The 26,097-nt window shown below is 46.0% G+C and overlaps 1 long non-coding RNA gene across 1 annotated transcript; it reads left to right on the forward strand.

Annotated features, from left to right (window-relative positions):
- Positions 1-587: 587 nt before the first annotated feature.
- LOC308057429 lies at positions 588-5,630 on the forward strand. Its single transcript, XR_013925270.1, has 3 exons — positions 588-617; positions 5,340-5,391; positions 5,613-5,630. It is a non-coding gene; the product is annotated as an uncharacterized lncRNA (long non-coding RNA).
- The last annotated feature ends 20,467 nt before the right edge of the window (positions 5,631-26,097 follow it).

Consider the following 26,097-nt stretch of genomic DNA (forward strand, 5'->3'; position numbering starts at 1 on the left):
AATTTTTTTTTCCACTTTCACTGTAAGTGCCATCTTGCGATACCAAAACTTGTGCTACAGTCCTTCCCCTTCAGCAAGGGGAATATGAAAAGAAGGGCCGAGCCCCATGTGCCCATCTAATACCCCTGCAGCTTCTCCCAAAGGAGCTGCCTTGCCATGGTTTCAGGCCACACCTGTGCCTGGTTGCTCATCGCTGCACAAGTCAGGGAGATGGTTAAGTCCTGGAGACAACTTTCACGGTTAAGTCTTAAGGTTAAATCTTAATCTTAAGTCTCAGCATTAAGCCTTAGGGTTAAGTCTCAAAGGTTAAGTCTTAAATTTAATGCCCAATATTAAGTCTTAGGGTTTAGTCTAAAGGTTAAGTCTTAAGGTTAAATCTCAGGGTTAAGTCTCAGGGGTAAGTCTCAAGATTATGTCGTAGGGTTAAGTCTTAGGTTTAAGTATTGAGGTTAAGTCTTAAGTTGACTTCTTATGGATTGAGTCTTACGGTTAAGTCTTAAGGTTCAATCTTAAGGTTAAGTTCTAGCGTTAAATCTTAAGGTTAACTCTTATGGTTCAGTCTTTACGTTAAGTCTTAAGGTTGAGCCTTATGGTTAAGTCTTAGGGCTAAGTCTTAAGTTTGAATCTTAGGGTTAAGTCTTATGGTTAAGTATTAAGATTAATTCTGAAGGTTAAATCTTAGGATTAAGTCTTGGGGTTCAGTCTTAGGGTTAATCTTAAGGTTAAATCTTAAGGTAAAATCTTGGGGTTAAGTTTTACGGTTAAGTCATAGGGTTACGTCTTAAGGTTAAGTCTCAAGGATAAGTCTCAGGGATATGTCTTAGGCTCAAGTCATAGCGTTAAGTCTGTAAAGGTTAAGTCTTAGGTTTAAGTCTCAGTGTGAAGTCTTTAATATAAGTCTTAGGGTTAAATCTTAGGCTGAGGTGTTAAGATAAATCTTAGGTTTAAGTATCAGGGTAAATTCTCAGTGTTAAGTCTTAGGTTTAGTTCTCAAGGTTAAGTCTTAAATTTAAGTATTACGTTTAAGATGTAAGGTTAAATCTTAGAGGTTAAATCTTAAGGTTAAGACTTAGGGTTAAGTCTTAGAGTTAAGTCTCAGTCTTAAGTCTTAGATATAATTCATAGAGTTAAATGTTAGGGTTAAGTCTTAGGGTTAAGTGTGATGGTTACTTCTTAAGGTTAAGTCTTAAGGTTAACTCTTAGGGTTAATTCTTAGGGTTAAGTCTCAGGGTTAAGTCTTACAATTAAGTCTTAATGTTAACTCTTAGGGATAAGTGTCAGTGTTAAGTCTTAGGGATAAGTCTTTGGGTTAAGACTTAAAATATAACTCTTAAGGTTAAGTCTTAGTTTTAAGCTTTATGATTAAGTTTTAAGGTTAAGTCTTAGGGTTAAGTTTTAGGATTAAGTCTTAAGGTTAAGTCTCAGGGTTGAGATTCAAACTTGAGTCTTACGGTTAAGTCTTAATGGTACATCTTCAAGTTAAGTCTTAGCATTAAGACTTAGGGTTAAATCCCAGGGTTAAATTTCAAGGTAAAGTCTCAAGGTTAAGTCTCAGGGTTACGTGGTAAGGTTGTGTCTTAGGATTCAGTCTTAGGGTTAAGTTTTGACGTTAAACTTTAGGTTAAGTCTTAGGGTTAAGTCTCAGGTTTAAGTCTCAGGATTATGTCTTAGGGTTAAGTCTTAATGTGAAGTCTTAAATTGAAGTCTTAAGCTTAAGTCTTAGGGTTAAGCCTTAAGGTTAAGTGTCGGGGTTAATTCCTAAAGGTTAAGTCTTAAGTTTACATCTCATCGATTGAGTCTTAGGGTTAAGTCTTCATTTTAAGTCTTAGGGTTAAGTCTTAGAGTACAATCTTGAGGATAAGTCTTATGGTTAAGTCTCAGGGTTAAGTCTTAAGGTTGAGCCTTAAGGTTAAGTCTTAGGGTTAAGCCTTAGAGTTATGTCTTGGGGATAGGTCTTAGGGCTAAGTCTCAGGATTAAGTATCAAGGTTAAAGCTCAAGGATATGTCTCAGGGCTACGTTTTAGGGCTAAGTCTTAAGGTTAAATCTTAGCTTTAAGTCTCAGTTTTAAGTTTTAGGGATAAGTCTTATGGATAAATTTCACGATTAAGTCTCAGGGTTGAGTCTTAAGGTTAAAACTTAACCTTAAGTCTTAGGCTTACGGCTTAGGGTTAAATCGTAACGTTAAATCGTAGCTTTAAGTCTTAGGGTTAAGTCCAAAGTTTAAATCACAAGTTGAAGTCTTAGGGTTAACTCTTTAGAGTTAAGTCTTGGGGTGAAGTCTTAAAATTTAAGTCCTAAGGTTAACTCTTAGGGTTAAATCTGTAAGGTCAACACTTAAGGTTAACTCTTAGGGTTAAGTTTAGGGTTAAGTCTTAAGGTTACTTCTTAAAGTTAAATATTAAGGTTAAGTCTTAGGGTTATTTCTTAAGTTTAAGTCTGAGGGTTATATCTGAGCGTGAATTATTAAGTTGAAGTCTTAGAGTTAATTCTCAGGGTTAAGTCTTAAAGTTACTTCTTAAGGTTGAGACTTAGGGTTAAGTTTCAAGGTTAAGTCCGAATGTTACATCTTAAAGTTAAGCCTTAGGGTTAAATCTCAGTGTTAAGTCTCAAGGTTAGGTCTCAGGGTATAAGTCGTGAGGTTGTGTCTTAATGTTCAGTCTTATTGTTAAGTCTTAAAAGTTATATTTTAGGGTTCCGTCTTAGGGTTAAATTTTAAGGTTAAGTCTTAGGGTTAAGTCTTAAGGTGAAGTCTTATGGATTGAGTCTTAGGGCTAAGTCTAAAGTCTCATTCATAAGTTGAAGTCTTAGACTTAAGTCTTGGGGCTAAGTCTTAGGGTTAAGTCTTAAATCTTAGGTTTAAGTCTCAGTGTTGAGTCTTAGGGATAAGTCTTTGAATTAAGTCTTCCAGTTTTGTCTTAATGTTTAACCTTAAGTTTAAGTCATAGGGTTAAGTCTTAGGGTTTAGTTTTGAGTGTAAATCTTAAGGTTAAGTCTTAAGGTTAAGTCTTAATGGTACATCTTCAAGTTAAGTCTTAGCATTAAGACTTAGGGTTAAATCCCAGGGTTAAATTTCAAGGTAAAGTCTCAAGGTTAAGTCTCAGGGTTACGTGGTAAGGTTGTGTCTTAGGATTCAGTCTTAGGGTTAAGTTTTGACGTTAAACTTTAGGTTAAGTCTTAGGGTTAAGTCTCAGGTTTAAGTCTCAGGATTATGTCTTAGGGTTAAGTCTTAATGTGAAGTCTTAAATTGAAGTCTTAAGCTTAAGTCTTAGGGTTAAGCCTTAAGGTTAAGTGTCGGGGTTAATTCCTAAAGGTTAAGTCTTAAGTTTACATCTCATCGATTGAGTCTTAGGGTTAAGTCTTCATTTTAAGTCTTAGGGTTAAGTCTTAGAGTACAATCTTGAGGATAAGTCTTATGGTTAAGTCTCAGGGTTAAGTCTTAATGTTAAGTCTTAAGGTTGAGCCTTAAGGTTAAGTCTTAGGGTTAAGCCTTAGAGTTATGTCTTGGGGATAAGTCTTAGGGCTAAGTCTCAGGATTAAGTATCAAGGTTAAAGCTCAAGGATATGTCTCAGGGCTATGTTTTAGGGCTAAGTCTTAAGGTTAAATCTTAGGTTTAAGTCTCAGTTTTAAGTTTTAGGGATAAGTCTTATGGATAAATTTCACGACTAATTCTCAGGGTTGAGTCTTAAGGTTAAAACTTAACCTTAAGCCTTAGGGTTACGGCTTAGGGTTAAATTGTAATGTTAAATCGTAGCTTTAAGTCTTATGGTTAAGTCCAAAGTTTAAATCACAAGTTGAAGTCTTAGGGTTAACTCTTTAGAGTTAAGTCTTGGGGTTGAGTCTTAGGGTTAAGTCTTAAAATTTAAGTCCTAAGGTTAACTTTTAGGGTTAAATCTGTAAGGTCAACACTTAAGGTTAACTCTTAGGGTTAAGTTTAGGGTTAAGTCTTAAGGTTACGTCTTAAAGTTAAACATTAAGGTTAAGTCTTCGGGTTATTTCTTAAGTTTAAGTCTGAGGGTTATATCTGAGCGTGAATTATTAAGTTTAAGTCTTAGAGTTAATTCTCAGGGTTAAGTCTTAAAGTTACTTCTTAAGGTTGAGACTTAGGGTTAAGTTTCAAGGTTAAGTCCGAATGTTACATCTTAAAGTTAAGTCTTAGGGTTAAATCTCAGTGTTAAGTCTCAAGGTTAGGTCTCAGGGTATAAGTCGTAAGGTTGTGTCTTAATGTTCAGTCTTATTGTTAAGTCTTCAAAGTTATATTTTAGGGTTCAGTCTTAGGGTTAAATTTTAAGGTTAAGTCTTAGGGTTAAGTCTTAAGGTGAAGTCTTATGGATTGAGTCTTAGGGTTAAGTCTAAAGTTTCATTCATAAGTCGAAGTCTTAGACTTAAGTCTTGGGGCTAAGTCTTAGGGTTAAGTCTTAAATCTTAGGTTTAAGTCTCAGTGTTGAGTCTTAGGGATAAGTCTTTGAATTAAGTCTTCAAGTTTTGTCTTAATGTTTAACCTTAAGTTTAAGTCATAGGGTTAAGTCTTAGGGTTTAGTTTTGAGTGTCAATCTTAAGGTTAAGTCTTAAGGTTAAGTCTTAATGGTACATCTTCAAGTTAAGTCTTAGCATTAAGACTTAGGGTTAAATCCCAGGGTTAAATTTCAAGGTAAAGTCTCAAGGTTAAGTCTCAGGGTTACGTGGTAAGGTTGTGTCTTTGGATTCAGTCTTAGGGTTAAGTTTTGATGTTAAACTTTAGGTTAAGTCTTAGGGTTAAGTCTCAGGTTTAAGTCTCAGGATTATGTCTTAGGGTTAAGTCTTAATGTGAAGTCTTAAATTGAAGTCTTAAGCTTAAGTCTTAGGGTTAAGCCTTAAGGTTAAGTGTCGGGGTTAATTCCTAAAGGTTAAGCCTTAAGTTTACATCTCATCGATTGAGTCTTAGGGTTAAGTCTTCATTTTAAGTCTTAGGGTTAAGTCTTAGAGTACAATCTTGAGGATAAGTCTTATGGTTAAGTCTCAGGGTTAAGTCTTAATGTTAAGTCTTAAGGTTGAGCCTTAAGGTTAAGTCTTAGGGTTAAGCCTTAGAGTTATGTCTTGGGGATAAGTCTTAGGGCTAAGTCTCAGGATTAAGTATCAAGGTTAAAGCTCAAGGATATGTCTCAGGGCTATGTTTTAGGGCTAAGTCTTAAGGTTAAATCTTAGGTTTAAGTCTCAGTTTTAAGTTTTAGGGATAAGTCTTATGGATAAGTTTCACGGTTAATTCTCAGGGTTGAGTTTTAAGGTTAAGGCTTAAGGTTAAAACTTAACCTTAAGCCTTAGGGTTGAGACTTAAGATTAAGTCCTATGGCTAAATCTCAGGGTTAAGTCTCATAGTTAAGTCTTAGGGTTAAGTCTTAAAATTATGTCTTAAGTTTAAGTGTTAAACTTAAGTCTTAATGTTAAGTCTTAGGGTTTAAGTCTTAACATTAACTTTTAAATTTTAGTCTTAAGGTTAAGTCTTAACGTTAAGTCCCAAGCTTAAATCTTAAGGTTAAGTCTTAGGGTTAATATTAGGGTTAACTCTCAGGGATAAATCTCAAGGATGAGCCTTAAGGTTAAGTCTTATGGTTATGTTTTAAGGTTGAGTCTTAGGGTTAAGTCTTAAGGTTAAGTCTTAGTGTTAGGTTTTAGGGTTAAGTCATAGGGTTAAGTCGTAGCGTGAAGACTTACGGTTATGTGTTAACATTCAGACTTAGGGTTAGGTCATACCTAACGTAGGGTTAGGTAATGACTAGAAATGCAATAACCGCCATGCAATTGTACATGTTCCAGAAACACGTCTGTTCTGGCTGTTGCAAAGGCCCCAGCAATGTCCATAACTTACAGCCAATTAAATTTTTCTGTAAAAATTGTGTTAGTTTCCAATGAAGAATTTACGGGTCGTATGAAAAATGGTAAACAGCTTCTGAAGTGCTGCTTCTTTGTGTCTTGCGGATGAGTAATCCTGCAGCATTACACTGAGGCCAATAAGGTGCTCCCCTTCCATCTTCCCAAGCTGGAAACTACTCTGTACAGGATAGTATCAAAGTATATGCACATTTTAAAGTTAGGAGAAACACTCTGAGTTATTAACAACTAACGTTTTGCTCATATTACAGCAGTTATCCAGCTAGAGAGCACAAGCGTAAGGTTTAAAAACACTATTTCACAAGAAAATACATCTAAGCATACTTTAATAAGCTGGGCCGGAGAAAGAGGTGCGGAAGTGTCGCCAGTCTATTCAGAAAAATTAAACACATATTCAAGTTCTACATACAATCAGAACATAGCAAGAGTTCACCCCTACTGCTGTATGAAAGCCTGCGCTATATCCTCTGAGCGTCACTGAAAGAGCCACCTCCAAGCCAGTGGAATTTGTATTTGTTCAAAACAAAGTCCAAACCTTAAACAGCTGAAGTGTGCCTACGTTGTTAATGGGAAGAAACTAAAGTAACCAACCCCTCTTGAGATCAGTCTATCGCTCAGGATACCTCAGAGGGGGACCCTTGTCAAATGCTCACAACTGCTTAAAAGACGGAGGGTTAAGGAAGCTGTCCATTTTCAGCTCAAAAGGATCTAAAAAAAAATATTTCCATTTATTTGAGAAGGAAGTGTCACTACAGGAAACATTGTCAGTGTAGTTTATAAATTAATCAGTTAATAGCTCAGCATTTATTAAATGCACACAGGTATAGTTCATGAACGCAGTATGGTTTTTGCGCTGTCTTTCATTTACTTTCATTAGACCCCAAGTTCATGAATTTCTAGGTTAAGTTATCCTAAGAGCTTACAAAGTGATCAGATCCCGTGACCTAGAGGTCGTGTAATGCCTCACACCATTCCAGTGAAGAAAAAGCAGTTATACTTACAGATGGAAACCAAAAAAACACCACAAAGTAATGTTTGTACTATGAGGGCTATTTTGAAATGCATTGTTGCACGTAGCATTCCACCCAAGGGCCAAATGGAGATCTAGGCCATTACCAGTCAAGTATCTCCTCGAGTTACTTATTCATGTCTTAGCGGCAGAACGACAGTGTTTTCTGAGCTGAAGAAAAATGCTGCCCCTTTTCCAAATGTAAATTCAAAGTGGTGGTGTACTGAAGAGTGGCACCAAGTTCAGTGGTGCAAACCTTGAACCTGCAAGCTCTAAAAACGAGCCTACATTATCTGTACAACACACAGTCATACAAGAAATATTCTAGCCTAGTCAGTACGAAATGCAATGCGTTACTAGGCACAAATACCATTATTGACATTAGAACCGCGCAAAAGTTGGCATTGCTCAGTTTTCACTATGCTGAATCAAATACATTGGATTTACAGCATACACTGGAAAATATGTTTCTATATATATTACAAATATTATATATAAAACATTTATATTTTATATATATAAAAGAATTAGTACAAGGCTACATTTCTTAAGACTTAGGTGCAGCATGTAGAAAAAAGTTTCAGCTTGTGTCTTTACATACCTCTTTTGATGTTCTACTCGCTGGCTCAGTTTGAGTTCTAGAAGAAGAAAAAAAGATGATCAGAACTTAAAATAAAGCACTCGTAACCTACATAAAGCCGTGAAAACAGTTTATAAAACCTGAACACCAAAACACTGTGTTCCGGTAGTCTTATGAATATGAAAATTTATTTCTATACTTAAAGTGTGCTCTCCTGGTACATTCAGTGCAACTGAAATAAAACCCCAAATCTCATTCCTTCTTTGTCCCCAATTACTCTAAGATACAGAATACAGCAGTGCAAGAAGAAGTCCTCAGATATTTTCATTCTGTTCTCTAAGTCTCAAAACTATGAAGACTGTGCTACACTTTTCTGTTCTTAAATAGTCAGCCATCCAAATATGAAGGCACCTTCAGGCAATCTGTATAGCCCCACTATCACAAACAGGTACCAGATAGAGCACTTTGGTTTCTACACTCCCCTGACAAAACAAGAACAGTTGTCTGTAGAAAACTGTTTCTTTGTGGAAGCCCAAGCACTGTGTTCAGGTACCTACCATACTTAGCCTAAAGCGACTACAAATAGCAGTAGAAACATCACCTGAAAGCAGTTCCAAGGATTTTCTGTGGTCGAGGAGGCCTGTGTTAAAAAAATAAGAAAAAAAGCCTGGATTACCTGAATTTGCTTTAAGATCATCTTGAACATGCTACAATATTTTAGGAAACACTTATAACACACAAGCCCTTGCCGAGATTCCACATACTCATTGGTCTGTACCTGCATGCTACTCATGAATCAAACATGCAACCGTCCATCAGTTAACAAACAATTCATACCTCATCCAAAGCGTCCCACGAGCAGGGGCAACCCAAAGGCTGCTGCGCAAGTCCTGCACAAATAGAAAGGCTCATACTTCCTGCCACTGCTACACCACCACCAGGCTCGCAAGTACAGCCACGTACCTCCTGAACATGAGGAAGTGCGAGGAAACGCTTTAGATTACCGCACCATGGTTTCTCCATCCATTTGCCTTGAGGAAGATACTACAAGGTGACTAACGCATTTCTGAAGGCCTCTCCACCATGACACCATGTGTTCATCATTCCCAAACACTAACGACTCTACCAGTTGTTTCCACAATGTTTCCAGCTGAAGGAATAGAAAGCTAACCTGCCCGATCCATTTGCAACTTCAGGAGAGCAGCGGCATTCATCCCTTACCCCCACGTGCAGGTATTTCTTGGATCTTTGATGCTAGTGGCGCCTAGCCTCTCATTTTAGGGCAGCATTCCAACACCAGGAGAGGGTGCCATCCAACCAGAAATGGAGGCTATACTGACAAGACAGCACTAAGCATCCCCACCTAAATTAACCCCCCAAACCAGGCCATGTTTAGAAGCACAGTGCTGTGGCATCCAGAAAGTCTTGGTAGCGCCTGAAAGCACTGCAACACCTACTGCAGTAATATGCCCAAGGCTTACAGGAGAGCCACATAAATTCAGGGGGTTTTGCTTGCAGATGCTTCATGGGTACTAGGATGCTGCTGTACTGTTTGTTTGAGACACGCTGTAACTCGCCAGTACACTCTATTTATTGAGAACTAACATTAGAAAGACACGGCAAAACCACAAGTCAGTAATATCTACTAATGGTGGAGGAGAGGTCTGTCTTGAAGAAGCCTTGAAAACATGACCATTCAAACCATGCTGATGCAGCTGATACAGAACTGGACTGTACGAATACATCGATGACAGCGATAATGCTGTAGTCAGGCTTACATTTGAGTATCTGCAATTGTAATCAGATTCTCTGTCCTCCATAAATCTGAGGAATACAGCAGTAATACCTGGAGCACAGAGAGCAGCTTAGGGTGAAATCAAACTTAGAAAGGTAACTACTAACATTTGGGAAAGTGCTCAACTGCTTTCTGAGCTTCAGGTTTGGAAAAGATCAACTGTTCCTTCACCGTCCTGGCACAAAAGGCAATACGCTTTAGGATGTTGTTCTTTTTCTCTTGCCCGACATAGACATTGTCTTTAGGAATCTAATAGGAAGCACTTAAGAATGAAACTTCTTGTTTGCACGGTTTGCCAGCTGGCCACTCTCAGTCTTTCCTCTGGAGACAGCATGCAGCCCACACACACACACACCCCCCTTTGGGGTGTAAGAATACCCTGCCCCCCTCCCCCAAACAAAGGAAGCAGTCAAACACGGAGACTCGGACTGCTGGCAGATGGGAACAAATCACCAGTTCACACTGCAATGTGTCTCTCCGTTTACTCTAAAAGCAATACAAGCAAAAGCATACAATAAGGGATCTCTCTGCATAGAGGAAACAGGATGGAGAACTTGACTCTCAGAAAAACCAAGCCCAAGAACAAACCCAATTCAAACATCTGAACAGTTACCACTGTTGGAGCTTGAATGCCACGTCCCAGCGGGCTGAAAAATCTAAGTCTGCTTTGGGACAGATACCTTCAAATCTGCCCTGTCACAACAAAATTTAACAGCAGCTTTAACAAGAAAGATACAACCTGAATGCCTCCGTAAACCAACAGCCTCAAAGAAGGTGAACACACTGAAACCCCTCCCACAGGATACAACGCGTTATGGCTACTTACCCAAGGTCTGTTTTGCCGGTAGCTTTAACTCCTCTAACAGGGACTCCCCTAACAGTTACCGATGAGTTCCCCGGAATCAGGGCATTATCATCGGCGTATTCTGGAAACAACATCAATACAGAGAAAGCATCAGTCAGTTCGTAAGAGTGATATTAACATGTCGTGACGTAGCACTTCAGGGAATCCCTTTACAGATAGAAAAGCAACATTTTACACACAGCGTCATGCTTTCATCATCTCACGGTACCTTTCCAGAAATCTTCAGGTCTGATAGTCAAACACAAGCAGCAAAATCTTTTCCATTTTTTTGGAATCGTTTTAATGCCAACAGCAAAAAGGTCTCTAAAGTCACTAAAGCAGAGTCTGCTAAAACATGAGGTTCTTTCCTGATCTAACTTACATTGCTTTTGCTCCTGTTAGCTTACAAAACCCTAGAACATGTCTCTATAATAGCGAGCACGGCAGAGGACATCCCCACCCCACCTCCCACCTTTTCAAACACATCCCAACCATCCATTTTGCCTTCCCACCATCTTCAAAAAGAGTCCACCATCTCTTTTTCTTTTTTCCCCCAGTGATGTGTAAAATCCTGTTTACTTTTAGCTTCTATTAGCATTGCTTCTATTACGAGATTTCCGTGATCACGCGGCCCGGAAAAATCTGAACAATTGGCCATCTTCACTCAAGGTTCACTGAAAGGTCTTTCCAAGATCTCGTCACCATTTAGTCAGGACTCCTGCACCAAGTTATAAAACCCACGACCGTATCTCCACAGGGAAGATCTCCAAGAACCCCCTTTAGGCAGAACATCCTGGCCGAGTTCTTTCCTTCGTCTCTGAAGGTGACTAAGCACGTAGATGCTGTTCAATAAAAACGGAAATTCACGGTTATGTATAAAACCCCAAAATCTGGCATACACGTGTATGACACTGAAATGTATTCCTTAGCTTTGCTCTGACAACCACTGGGGGATTTTTGCATTTCCACAGGGAAGACACCCTTACAGAAGTTCCAGTAAGTATCTGTGTCACAACCTGTACGTCTGCCTCTACCTGCATGTCTATCTCTACCGCCGTATGACACGCGACCCCGTAACACCCCCAAGACCCCTAACACCGTGCTGTTAAGTCTCCTCACAGATACTCTCCTGAACATACTTTACCTATCTGCAGGTAAACAGCGTGTTTAGGTCCAACCACTTGAAAGGCTAGGGCCAAAGTTACAGTTACCGCAGCAGACATGTCATTCTGTTTAAGTTTTAATACATCAAACAGGAAGAGGGAAAAAACTTATGAGTACACATTGTAAAGAAAAGACTGTTGTGGGAATGTCACAGAACCACAGGAAAAAAAGAAAAAACAAAACAAAACACCCGATAAAATTTGAATGTTTAAGGAATGGAAACGGTTTCCAAGTCTTTTATTTCTGTCATATCCCAAAGTCTTCAATCACATGCAAGCTTTGCCGGACGGTAGATTACCAAACTGAAACAGCACACTGAGTAATACGAAACCATTACCATCTCTGAGAATCAAGCACCATTTCTGAGATTCAAAAGAACTTAGGGCTTCTCGAAGAACATTTTTAGGTATATTCACCATAAGTGATCTGCCATAAAACTTCAGTATTGCACTGACACCGTTTAACACGCAGTACCAGGACAAAAATGCACCCTTTGAAAGAAAAGAAGAAATGATGCCCAATAGCGTCTGAATGAAAATGTCTTTGGTGTAGCAAAGAAGCTGTATTAGCAAGTAATGCCAAGTATACTTTAGACAGAACACTCGTCTACAAGATGGCTTTCCAGGATCTGCATAGATTGTCACTCACAGATACACTCTTGATCCCAAACGTTGCTACTGAGCAGTTTCTGCAGCAGCCAAGCACCACTTTTCCAATGCGGTGGAGTAAAAGTAGCTGAAGACAAATTTCAGTCACCAAACCCACTTCTTTTCCCCTTCAAATTAGCCACCCACTCCTTTTCTATCACGTTCAGCCTTCTCTGCCGGCTTTCAAAGAAATCTGGCAGGATTGTGATTACAAGGCATTGTCCCACATTTCCTTATCGTTTTACCTAGAAGGGTCCCAGAAACCAAACCTCTTCCACGCGCGGTGTCGCACATTGACCCCGTACGCTGCTGTGCCTGGCTGCGCACACAGCCCTGACGCCAGCTGCCAGCGCACAACCACGGAAGAGCAGCTCTGAGGCCCCAGCACAAGTCACCGCTGCCGGCCGCGGCCCAACCACCTCACTGGCCACCTGCGCCACTGCCAGCCGGCTGGTCCCCGCATCCCACGCCCGCCGCCCCCACGCACCTTCCATGGTCTGGGCGCTGGTGACCTGCAGGTCGCAGTGAGTTGCCTTCAGCCTCTCGCAGCCCATGATCTGGCGCCTGAGGTCCTGTCACCCCCAGGCTGCCATTGCCTGCTGTCCCCTCCTGTCACCCCCGGGCTGTCACTACCTGGTGACATAAGCTACATAAGATAAAAAAGAAAATAAGAAAAAACAAAAAAAAAACCTAAATGAAAACCTGCTTTGGTGAACACCAAAACACCCGTGACTTTCTCAGACTCTTCACTACCCCACATGTGAGTCAAGGGACAGGGTCTCCTAAAGGCTCTTTTGCGGGCACTTCCGGAAGACACCCCCATCCCCCACCCCCCACCCCACCCCGCTTTTCTACAAGTGCACAAAGAGCTTAAGAAGAGTTTCATGTCTAAGTTAAAGGAGGCAGTTTCTGAAATTAGCTTAGGTGAAAAAAGCAAGGTGGTGTATTCATGGATTTTCTCCTCTGCAAAGCCATGAAGAAAACATGAACCGCACTCCCAAAGGCAAAGGAGCAAACTGAGGGAGAGCAGCTCATCGGCACCTTTCAGAGCTTCAACAGTCTGGAGAAACGGGAAAAACACCCATACAAAGATAAAGAGCAGCCAAGATGCACTTTTATAAAATGCACATTGGGGCCTGTTCCAGATCTCAGAATGACTTTCAATATTGCTTTGCATGACTATTAGACCAAGGCCTAAAGTGGCGTGATAGCTTCTGCTTGCTGGGGCATGGTAAGATCACTCAAACGAGCGACAAGGTAACAAGTAAACACCAAAGGCGATAGCGGAGCTTACCGTTTCCCTCCACTGGCGACCAGCTGTGCAGTAAACCAGCTTAACCAGCCTCCCTAAGGATGGCTCTAAAGTCGCTGAAAAGGAAAAAAAAGAAGGTAAGTCCTTAGCCTGGAATGTAAAGGCACCATCTTGGCTCCCAGGCAGGTGGCACAGATCGCCCAGCAGGGTCCTGTCCCCACCTTCCAGGGAAGATAAAAAAAGCGCAGGACGTCTTAGTGGGGTGGGTTTGTTGCATCCTTTCCGTTTGCTGAAAGCCTGAGGAAGGATGTATTCCACGGTAGGACCGGTGGCACTTTAGACCTGAGGTTAAAAAAGTGCTGCACTTCAGTGACGCTCCCCAAGCTGCTTTCACCACCAAACAGAAAAAGATTTGCTCTCTCCAGTATGGTGGGAATGATACCATAAAGTCGGTCAGGGAGAAAAACCCTCTAAGACTTGCTTGCAAGTTTCAGAAGGCCGGCATTCTTTATGGCAGTGCTGGGAGCACGGGGGAATGTTTCCTCTGAGCGTGCTCACCCAGTTCCTCGAGGGTACGCACTATGGACAGCAGAGCACTTGCACACTCATAGCGCATTACACATGCATTTTCAGTCAGGCACAGGATGGGTTACAAGTTGCTTGCTTTAATGCAAACGAGCACACACCCTCAGACAGCACTGCTGAGGTTTTTTACTAGCTCCCCGTGCTCCCCAAGCGGGGCCTTGCCCTCTCTCGGGGGGCTATCTGAGTCAGAGGTCACGATCTCCCCCCACAACAATTACTTTTGTCCGAATTCCAACCAACATTCTGCAGATCCCAGCACGCTATCGGCTTGTCTCCTCCTGCGACCACAACGTCCTCACCCAGAGGCTCTTTCTGCATCACTGAAGAGAACGCAGATCTTTTCCCCACCCATTCTTTGTTCCCCATCCTTCCCAAGGCTGACTCCCTGGATGAGAGGTCCCTTAATTCGTCACTTCTAACAGCTTTAGAGAGTCAGCTTGGCCTAACCTTTGTGCGCAGGTGTGTTTAACGTAGAGCTACACACCAAATCAGAGCGTGGCAACTGGGGAGCTCAGACATCTTGTCCCTTTGCCGAGCCAGCAGCTTCCCCTTAGCAGAATCCCTGGACATAAATGTATATACAGTGGAATCTAAACAGTGGCATCAAACGTCCCGCCAGACACCACATCCGTCCCTAAAATCCTTCCCCCCAAACAACCCTGAAAGACTTCCCTTGACACCCTCCTCCACCCCAGGCTGTTCCTGAAATCATCCCCCACCTCCACCTCCCCACCCTGGCCCTAAAACCTGTTCCCCCAGACCCTGGTGCAGCCCTTCCCCACCCTCGGTCCGTCCCTAAAATCCTTCCCCCAATCCCCCGGTCCTTCCCTAAAGGCCTCCATTAACCCCCCGTCCGTCCCTAAAACCCTTCCCCCAGGCTCCCCACTCTGTTCTCTAAATAACACACACACCCTCCACCCCCCCCACCCGCCCCCCCCCCAGTTTACCAATACACACACACCCACCTCCCCCCACCCCCCACCCCTACACACCCACTCCCACAAACACACATCCTTGCCCCATCCCCACACACCCCGCTCCATTCCTAAACACCTTCATCAATTCCCACCCGTCCCTCCCTAAACCCCTTCCCCCCGCCCCCTCCCCTGCCCCCGTCCCTCTGTCCCTGGCATGGCCCAACTGCCCAGCACCACCAGACCACTCTGGCCCAAACACCATAAGGCCATGGTTCCCACCTGACAATAGCAAGTCGAGGAACTTTTTTTTTTTTTTTTCCTAAATAGAGAGAGTTTTACTTCGTACGCTGCCGACTATGCCGAATGTTGTTTTGCTGGCTGACTGGATACACAGCAAAGCTGAACTCCACATCAAATATAATCAAATCTATCAAGTATATCAAATAACGGAATATATCAAATGCAGTTTCTTATATTGCAATAGAAGAAAATAGCATGCAATATGATAAAAGGAACCAGTGGCAGTTACTGTGAGCGATATGATAAAAGAGCAATAGGAGCGAAGCACCAAATTGTCACTGCAAAGCCTTAACGAGACTAAGGAAAGGAGACATCACCAATTCCAACCCCAGCATCACACAGGACCACCCTTTGTCTGGGAGCGCCCTTGCAGCCGGCACCAGCAGTCTCTCGGGAACCGGGAAATTCCCCTGGAGAAGGTGCCAGAAAGGAATCCTCTTGCTGCTTCTCAGCCTGCCCTGGCAGACATATGACGCACATCATAAAAGTTCTGCTCCCTGCTTTCTGTGGTGAAAAATTGACCAAAAGCTTTTGCACTCATGCAGAGCCAAAAAAATACATTTTGGGAAAGGGCAGCACGGCTCCCCTGGAGAAGGTTCCAGGAAGGAATTCTCTTGCTGCTTCTCACCCTGCCCTGGTAGCCCTGTCAGGCACTGAGCAAAAGTTCTTCTCCCTGCTTTGTGTGGTGAGAAAACTGACCTCTTTTCAGTGGCAATAATGCACAGCCCAAATTACTCACCTTGACAAAGTGCAGCAGTGCTCCCTGGAGAAGATGCCAGGCAGGAATTCTCTTGCTGCTTCTCACCCTGCCCTGGCAGCCATGTGAGGAACAAAAGAAAATTTCTGCTCCCTGCTTTCTGTGGTCAGAAAACAGAACCATCACATTTGAAATGGTACAGAACCAAAAAAAGTCACCTTGTGAAAGTGCAGCACTGCTCCCCTGGAGAAGGTGCCAGGAAGGAATTCTCTTGCTGCTTCTCACCCTGCCCGGGCAGCCATGTGAGGCACAGCACAAATGTTCTGCTCCCTAGTATCTGTGTTCTGCAAATTAACCCGTCACATTTGCAATCGTATAGAGCCAAAAAAACCCTCACTGTGGGTAACTGCAGCACTGCTCCCCTGGAGAAGGTGCCAGGAAGAAACTCACATGCTGTTTCTCACCGTGCCCTGGCCGCCATGTGAGGCACAGCACAAAAGTGCTGCTCCCTGCTTTCTAAAGTTGGCAAAATTGACCGTTTATAGTTCTACTCATGTAGAGACAGGACTTTCTTATTCAAAAGCAAAACCCAAAAAGCCACATAGCCGTGGGAAACACTTTTTCCTTCTGTGTGGCTGGTGACTTCCCATGGCTCTTCCACAAGGCAGGAGAAACAACCATGAATTTGGAAGCCCACGTAAATTCAAGTACACTTAGTCCTCTGACAGTCACTGCTTATGGGCCAGCAGTCCTCTCACCCCTCCACAGATCTGCCTCTTAGTCCTCTAGCAGTCATCCTCCATGGAGGGACCACAAGTCCTCCATACCTACCTACCAACTCACCAGAAATGAGTCAGACCACACCAGAAGTGACACTGCCTGACCTGCAGGAGATATATTAGGCCTGTAACGATGGTTTCAAGACAGAAAAAAACACCACCATCCAACAGCACAGCAGAAAAACAACCAGAAGAAACTTTGTACACAAACCAAAGGCCCCCATCCAAACCCTGCAAAAGCCAAAAAGCTGAAAAAAGGCACTCTCCACAAAAAAAAAAAACAACCACACAGAACACATGATAAAAATGCCATAACCCCAGGAACACAGGGCCAACAAACACAGGTTCTGTCCATAACCGTAACACACTTTGACACTAACTCGCCTGACCTCTGGCATACCATAACCTTGTTGCCCCCAAACCACAGCACATTGTAGCCCTAAGGCAACACTAGATGGAACGCAAAGTCCCTGAAGATCTCCGCCAGGGTTTTCAGGTGGTCCCTGACCTCAGCCATCACAACCTTGAAGTGGAAGCCAGATGGAGGCACCAGAACATTACTGGCACCCATCTTCACACCCTGAAACAGTGCCTGGGATAAACGCTCCTGGGGACAGAGGCTGAGTGTTGCAGAATGGCTGTGTGATCACGGCCATGACTCCCTTAAAGATCTTTGTGAAACAAAGTTAGCGTAAGTTAGCTGAAGCAGGCCTTGCAGCTGTGCTGAGGCATGCTGATAAGGAAGCTGAGAAAAACACTGACCTTGTGCCTAATGTTGTAAATAACTTTGAGGAATCCGCGTAGACAAGAGAGAAAAAAATATATGTAGCTAGCTATCCGCAGAAACCGCAAGTAGGAGGACGTATGAAAATGTAAGCCTTTAGAGCTTAGCCAATTAGCAGATGACTTGTAGGCATAATTAACTGGAACTGTATATAAGACATAATCGTGCCGTAATAAATCGAAGCTTGCTTTATCACTCACATTGAGTCGGCTGCTTGCTTCCCCTCGCTCGTCGCAGCTGAGGCACTCAGAGGCTTTGAGCCAGCCAGCCACCATCACAGGGCTTCAGCTCATCATTTCTGTGTCAGAGCCACCAGGCAGGTGGCCCCATCCTCCCTGAGAGACCGCTCAGGGCACCTGTACCCAGCTCCAGGGGGCTGGATACACAGCCTCGGATCCATGGGGGGAGGGGTGCTTTAATCCTGGGAGCAGGATTTCTAACAGTGCCCCTGGGGAGGAAAGCCTCCTCAGGCCTGGAAGCCTGAGAGACATCCCTGCGCTGCTCCACACGTCACCAAAAGCAGGGGCTGAGGAAGGCTGCTTTGGGGCCCGTCGAGGGAACCAGCTCCCCTGGGCTGCTCTGCGGCCACCGGCTGCCATTGCTGTTGCGCGGGTCTCAGTGCTGCTCTGCAGTCGGCCGTCACCTCCCCGCGGGACACTCCCCAGCGCAGCACACCTCTGCACTGGCTCTCCCTGGGGACAAAGATCACAAGCGAGGGATGGGCTTGGCTTTGCCCCCAGTCCCAGGCTGCCACCAGAGAGACCTGCCACCCCCGCCCCAGCTGTGCGATGTGGGCACCACGTACAGCTGCAGATGTGGGTCAGGGCAGCTGTGGGCAGGGGGCAAGCCCCGTGGCGGTGCCCCCGGCTCTGGCAGCAGGCAGAGCTGGGGAGAGCGAGGGGCAGCCCAGGGCAGCCGGCAGCTGGCGGCGGGGCCCGTCAGGGTGCAGCACCCTCAGCAATGCCCGGCTCCGTGCGCCTCGGCCCCAGGGCTGCAGCGCAGGGCTGGCCCCAGCTGGGGCTGGGCTGGGAACAGGCAGGCAGGGCCCCTGGCAGCCCCGGCACGCACCTGCTCCCTGCATGGGGCAGCCTGGTCCTCTGCAATCGACCCCGTGGCATCCAGAGAAGAGCCCTGCCCTGGGCCTGAGCCATCTCTGCAGGCAGGAGGCCTTCCTCGGCGTCCGTCCCTCAAACCCTCCCTCCGGCCCCCACGGTCCGTCCCTAAAACACTTCCCCTCGCCCCCAGTCCCTGCGAGCGGGGAATCCGCCTCCCCAGCTGTGAGCCCGTGCGGCGCAAGCCCCCCCAGGGCTCACCCTGCCATCCATGTGGTTCCTGGAAGAAACACCATCCCACCATGCCCGCAGGCAAACCGCTATCCCTATGGACACAATGGGGGCAGCCGGCACGGGGGTTGGGGGTGGGGGGGTGGGGGTGGGGGTGGGGGGGTGTCACTCTCGGGGCTATCCTAGTGAGCAACACTCAGAGAGGCCAAAAAATGGAGTGCAGGGTTGATGCCGGCATTAGAGCCGGCTGCAAGCGAAAGGCAGTCAATGGGCATGGGCGCTGCTGGGAGGGAAAGCGCCACGTCAGGACGGTCGGGAATCTCGGCTGGCTGGGAGGGAGCTCCATCGAGCGCTCAGAGTCGAGGCTTGAGATCCTTGCAGCCACGGAGGTTTTTGCACGGAGAGCTGCGCTAAGCAAGGCCCGTTTACCACTTTGGCTGCAACACGAGGGTGCTGCACCCCTGCATGGTGCTTCCCCTGAGCCGACAGAGAACTTTCTCTCCTGGGCTTTGTTCCCTCTGGGACAGCGGCTGTGAGCGAGGCAGGGCTGTCAGATATGCACAGCTGGGGTCGAGGGGCTCAGAACAGATAAACCCCCCGGCCTGCGCCCGGCCCTGCCCCTCTCTTACAGCCGCCATGGCAGTTCCCCTGCAGCTGAATAGAACCATCAACGCTCTGTCTTCAGTGGGGTTTCTTGTACATAGAAAAAGGGGACAGCACAAAGCGTGAAGCAAAGCCAAGAAGGTGGCACCTGCTTTTAAAAAAGAATACATTCAGTACATCACAACAAAATGCGGTGGAACTCACTCTTCCAGTTGGGTTAGGCAGGAGGAAAATGGATTTGGAAAGCAAATAAGAATCGCTCACTTCAAGCTATAAGGTGGCTACTAAACAGACTCTCCCGTGCATGTCCTGCTCATTAGTTCCGTGCTTTGGAAGTGCCTGTGGTGTCCCTGAAGCACCCTCTCTGGGTTACTCTTCCAAAGGGGTTCCGGGGACATCTGCATAGGGAAGCTGCCTGAAGCAATCACCGTTTGTTATCCTGTCAGGTTTCAGCCAGGGCAGATAGCCTGTGCATGCAGGGACTACAAACTTTCTCTGTAACTACAGACTTTTGCTGTTAACACACTGATCTTGCAGAGAAGTCATGCAATGTGCAATTAAAAACAGAGAGCAGTGGGAAACTAGTTTTGGCCTTCAAGGCATTTCTGACCTAATTACATTGAACTTTATTTGCTCAGAAGCCCTTAAAAAGTGCTCCAGTTGAAGGCAGTTTCCTGATCAGCTCTGCGTTCAGACTAACTCCTATACACCTACAGCCGTCCAACTCTGAAAAGTCACACAAGGACTCCCTAAATCACCCCAGTTTAAAGTGTCGTTTCCAGTGCCTCCCCCTGGGCCAGAAGCGTTTCCTTGCTGCCCCAAACAGAATTTCAAAGCTTCAGAGACACCCTTTGGAGAGCCTGCCCCACCTCTCAGCACCGTGAAGACACAGGTGCTGACGCCCAAAGGCACTTCCAAGTCCTGTCCCTTACTTCCCCGCAGAACCCTCTACCTCCAAACTCTCCCCAGCCCCGGAGAAGGGGCAGGGATACCTCGTTGTGCTGGAAGCCGGGACAGCGCGAGGCAATTCAGCATCCTACAGCCGGATGGCCTCAACGTTCGGGGCCAGCAAAGCACCCTGCCCTGCGCACTACTGCAAAAGCAGGCTGAAGGAGGTTGCTGTCCTACAAGAGCTGGAGGGGAAGAAACTGCAGTGAATATCACAGCAGGTACGCTGCCTGCAGCTGTTAGGTGCTACTGCTCAACGCCGTCCCAGGTAAGGAGTGCCGACACTTTCCTCAGCCTCACAGACCCCCTGCGAGCCCAGGGACCAGGCCTCACTGATTTAGGGCTCCCACAGACGGGAATTTGCTCTCCGAGGAAATGCAGCCATTGCAATCAACCTTTCCTCCCCAAAACATCAGCTGGAACATGGATGGAACCAGAATGGGAAGCACCGAGCTCCATCACCCTGAAGCCCAGGGGGGACACCCTGATGTCGTGGATGGTTTACTTGTCCTATGCCATTCAAAAAAGCACCAACTTCCCTCTGAGGCTGTACATTAGTTTTACCCTTGGGCAGTGTGTGATACTGAAAGGAATCTTCCCAGCGAACCTCAGCTTCTCCTGATCCTCCTCTTCTTGACTAACAAAAGCCTTCCACTGGAGTGGGCTATGACTTTACTCTGATTGTGGATGACGATGGATTTGTGGTTTGACAGTGTGATGTAGGTCTTCCCAACTGTCAAAGAGTTCCTGTCTAGCCTGATGTTGACATCTTCAGCTGCTCCATGAAGGCTTGCATGAATATCTTCACCTGGAATAAAGCAAAAGGGAGACTTTGCTCATCACCCTTGCTGATGGGAGTACAAGGAACAGAGGAAGCCACAAGGAACAGAAGTGTCACAGCCTTTAGCTATATTAGCAGTTCCACAGATCAATACATTTATCACATCCTGATAGCTGCACGTGTACAGCACGAGGATGTCCTGGACACCACCTTAAGCACCTTATTTCTGGGTGGGCTTGTAAAGATTTATCCCCAAGGTGACACTATCTACAGGGAGACGTTTTCAGTGTGCCCAGGTGGCCTTTGGGTTGCCATCCCACGCGGGTCACAGGGAATTCTGCATTTGAGTCGTTCAGGTGACTCTGAGGAGGCCCCACCTCGGTCACGGCTCGCCCAGAGTCTCCTGCAAGCACGCCACCAGGGTTGTGTCTCTCCTGATCCCTTGTTGCCAACATGACAAGATGCCTGGGGCACGTAGGCAGAAGAGGGAGGTGAAGAGAAACAGGCAAAGTGACAGCCCACGGCAGGATGGGACGCAGATGAGAACTTCACCGTGTTGGAGCAGCAGTGCCCTCACTTGCTGTGGGTCTGTGAATATAGGTCGGAACCAGACTGGTGGGGCACGGCCCACACCAACCTGTCCATCACAGCCCTGCAAGTCCATTTCTTCTGCCTGGAGCCTGTCGGTGCCTATGCCCGAGCGTGCAAGTCTACACCGAGTATTCCCAAGCTGTCCCACAACCCGAGCGAGCACACCTTTGCTTTCCAACTCAGACCGAAGAGGAAAGAGCCCCTGGCTGCGCACAGCAGCCGATTAACGCCTGGAGTCTTGCTGGAGCACCTGCCAGCCCTTCACCCTCCAGAAGAGACCCTCACCAAAGCGCCCTCACTGCCAGAGCTTCCAAACCTTCATTCTTCCCAACCAAGCAACTCCCGGGAGTCAACTAAGCTCAAACTTGAGCACCGAGCCTACTCTGCCTGTTGCAGGTGAGGGTCTCCCAGGTGAGAAGCAAACCACAAACACGAGACATTCTCCGTCGAAATGGCACTTCTGTGGAGCGTGTTTAAAGCCTCAGAGCCAGCCCCAGCTGAGAAGGGCAGCGACCCGGCCATCCCTGGAGAGCATCCCCCTGCCGAGGCAGAGCCTTCTCCTCGCTGCACGGGTTACAGCAAGGCAGCCAGGGGATGGACCTGCCTTTCCAAGGCTGCCACGCAACAGCACAGGGGAGAGCTGGCTGCCTACTGGGTGGACTCCTTAAACCCTAAGCCAGACACAATGTGGCGAATCACAGTCGTGCCAGAAGAAAGAGAGCCCCCTCTCTTGGAGGGAGGTTGGGGAATGAATCACCCTTCAAACAGATCTCTGCAGCCATTCCTTCACCTCCACACATGGAGAGTTCAGCCTTCGTGCCTGTATAACCTCAACTTCTCTGCTCTTAAGGGAGCCCAGGAGGAGTGGGAGGGATTCGTGGCCAGACATGAGTTATGTTGCGAGAAACAGCAACGTCTCCAATGACTGGACAGCCTGCTTTCTATAACAGACAACTCAGCGTACAAAAATAACCGAGGTTCAGAAGCGTTACAGAGGCAGGCGTGCTTTATAAGCCTTGCCTTCCCCCTCCGCTGAATCCTCGGCATACGTTGGCAAGCAGAGGAAGCAGGACCCAAGAAATGGGAGACATGCACAGTGCTTTGAGCATGTACAACTCAGGTTCATGGAAACATGACATGAAAAATGCTCTACGAGACAACTAACTACTGCAAAATAAACTCCACGAAAACTATCATGATCTCCCTGTCTAGGCCCATGGACAGGTGGGTCTTGAAACAATGGGTATAGTTCTGATCTTAAAAACCAAGCTGAAGCCTTTGAAATGTAATCATTCTTTCTGCCCTTCTACGAAGTACAGAGCAGCTTCTATACAAAGACTGAACAGGGGATTCCTCAACCTAGAAATGATATAGGGGATAGGTAGGTTTGTAAAAGTATGAATGGCCTGGGAGAAAGTGAACAAGGAAAAAATTGTCAGCATTTGTCATAAAACAGGAACCCGAGGGCCTGAAATAGTATTAGTCAAAATTAGAGAAAAGTAGTACTAGTACTTTTCCAAGGAATATTCCTTCCTTTGGAACATGCTGCCATAGCTGCCTACAGACGCTCACCGCTATAAATCCACAAAGCAACTGGACAAAGGCTTGGAAGGTAAAACCATCAGAAGTGATTAAACAAAGACGTGAATAAAGCCTCCAGCACAGAAAAATGCTACCTCCAAGGCCCACGAAGGAGAAAGCACATGCACTGCCTGCTTCTACACGCTTTGCTGAGCATCCCCTACTGCTGCTCTCCTGGAGAGCACTTACACTCCCGGCTGCAGGCACCGAGGACGCTTCTGAAGGCTGGAGGGCTTTGCCGGAGCGCCTTCTACCTCAGAGAGAAGGATCTGGCATTGTGCTGACTGTGTAAACCCACAAACCTCCCGGTACAGACGAGAGCGTGCAGATGCCAGCGAGTCAGGAGGGAGCAGCAGGTCTTTCTGCCAGGCAGATAAACTGACACAGAGCAGAGCTGTCAGGGTTGGCCCAGGGCAGCTGCAGGCTTCATGTCCTGGGTGCCAAATGAGATGTGACATTTATTTAAGACTCTTGGTTGTTTAATATATAAGTCTGGAGGAAAAAAAAAAAACAACAAACCACAACAAAACAATCTCTGTACTGTAACAGCAATGTAGCCCTAGGTATTTCACTTGATGGGACAATGTCCATGGGTCTGTGGTTTGGGATGCTTTGCTGCCATGAAAGCACGTTTACTGAAGCCAGACGTACCTGCCCTATCGTTACTTACACAACACGATCTTATTACAGGCTGTCAGTTCTCTCATTCTTGCATTCTTACATGAGCAGGACACAGCTCACTCTGCAACCTGAACAAAGCGACACCTGAACTTGAAATTAAAAGAGAGGCTTCTTATACAGCAGTAGAGCAGATGCTTTTGGCTGTGCACTCCTGAGCGATGCTTTTTGAGACAGCAGGAACACCACCGTGTTTTATTCCAGCATCCATCTGCATGGCTATGGACACCGGTATCTTAGCACATCATGGTAACTTTTAACTATCTGAAAGTAAGAAATCCAGCACTGGGCCATCCTCTGTGGGGCCTGTTGTGCAGGAGGAGAGGGAATTTACAGAAGAGCTAAAATATCTTTCCCTTGATCAAAGCAAACCCTTGAACACGATTTCAAAACAAATTTCAGGTTTTATGAAGAATGTGTTCCTAGCATTCAACAGCCAGTACCTTCCTCCATCGATTACTGCTCTAAATATTAGGAAGCTGGTAGCCAGATGGATACGGCTGAAGAGAAACAAAACAGCACTCTGCTGCCTTTCGTCCTCACCATAATATTCTTCTTCTATCCCTGTAACTCTCTCCTTGCTGAATTTGGATTTTAAACCTTTTTAGGAGTGCATGACAATCAGGTTCAGAATATTTGGGTAACAGGGAAAGCAAGTTTAAGTTAATTTGCCCAGTTTGTCAGAAAACTATGCCTGGCTCTCACCTCTTCTAAAAGAGTCAGGTCCTGCTGCTTTTTCACTGAAAATACAAGCAAGCAACGAAAGCCAAGCTCTTCACTCAGAAGAGTGTCATTGTACCTCCACATCGATCCTCTGAGCAGCTCTTTTGCTCCTGCTACTATCACGATACCCAACTGCCTCACCACCGCCAGCATATTCTGGTTTTTCAAACAGCATGCAAAGGTCTACTGGTACCACTTCACCACCGGAGACGGGAGTCATTTCACCAGGCTAACGATCTCTGGAAAGCGAGAGGAGTCCCCTGCGGCTGGATCCAGCCCTCCCCACCATATGCTTTTTGCTGCACCTCCCATAGAGCTACCTCGATCAGAGTCAGGAGCGCTGCTCTGAGCTGTTTTGCTGTCAGGAAGCTAATGGCATCACCTTCAAAGTGTGCTGGATCTCTGACAAAGGCCACCTGTCAGTCCCCACGTTCGTATTTCCAGCACTAGAGCAAAACACAGGGCACTGACAGTCATTTTTAAGTGTTTCTCTGAGGCAGTGCTCATGAGCTACCTTCAGACATCATTAAAACCATCGCGCTGGTTACTCCAGCCCTAAGAGCAGCTTGTTTATAAACCTCACCGTTAAATAACTGCTGCCAACACAGGGGTTTCTGCAGGACCATTGCCCAGGCTACAACAAAGCTCAGGGCACCCTAATCATCACTGCTGCCACAGCTGATGCTGTCAACAGCTAAAGTCCCCAGCAAAGCCCCCTCTGAGCCCATGCAGCCCATCGCAAGGAAAGGATCTGCTACCCCAGGGCATTGCAAGCCACCGTGAGACAACAGATGGGGAGGAAAAGGGAGATGGAGAGCAATGACCAGCCACAGCGTCTACGGGACAGGTCGCAGGCTCTTCAGACAGCTCTCCTGCACTTAGGAGTCACTTTGCTTTCCACCAGGCTCCTTGCTGTGCATCCTCCTGTAATGGATCACCCAAAGTATTACCCATTACCTCCTCCGCACCGTGCTTAGGAAGGGCTGTTGGCTTTGTTACAGGATGAAATACTCCAGCGCAGGAATATCTGGGAGCCAGCACAGAGGCTTTGTGCTGCCCAGCGTGAAGGAGACTTGCAGAATGGATTGAAAGGACAATGAAACTGTTGGATAACGCAAGACAGCGCTGCCGCATATCCAGGATGCCGTGGGCTATTTTTAATCATTATTGGTACTACAGCCATGGTACGCTGGGGTCCCTGATCAACTGAAACATTGCTTTTGGCCCACGGGGAAAAACAGAGCAGGAATCTTCATTCTGATTGCCTGGCAAAGGCATGCTTAATACGACACTTCATAAATCAATCACCCTTCAAGCTACTCCTCTGCTTCTCAGCAAATGCTGATTGATCCACGAGGAAAGGAGACTAATGAATGGTCAGTTCTGCCCCGAAATGCATCCAGGGTTCATGGCACCTAAGAACGTACTAGTGATTTCCATTGATGATAGAAGAGACAAGCTGCAGTCCAGGATGCCCTGCAAAGAGATGAGAACTACATTCTTCCAGAAATCCTTCACAGGCTAAGGACGGGATAGGCGGCATCACATGGAAGTCTGCTTCTGGGGATGAACAAAACAGCCAAAAGGGGACTTTTAACCTCCAAATAGCCCTCTTAGCACCCACCCCCCAGCCATACTCCTGCAGTCAACTCCACAGGTTGCTTTAGCAGCATTTTTGTCAGAAGGGGT

This window comes from Falco punctatus (assembly GCF_963210335.1).
Source record: "Falco punctatus genome assembly, contig: scaffold_91, whole genome shotgun sequence".
Classification (NCBI taxonomy): Eukaryota; Metazoa; Chordata; class Aves; order Falconiformes; family Falconidae; genus Falco; species Falco punctatus.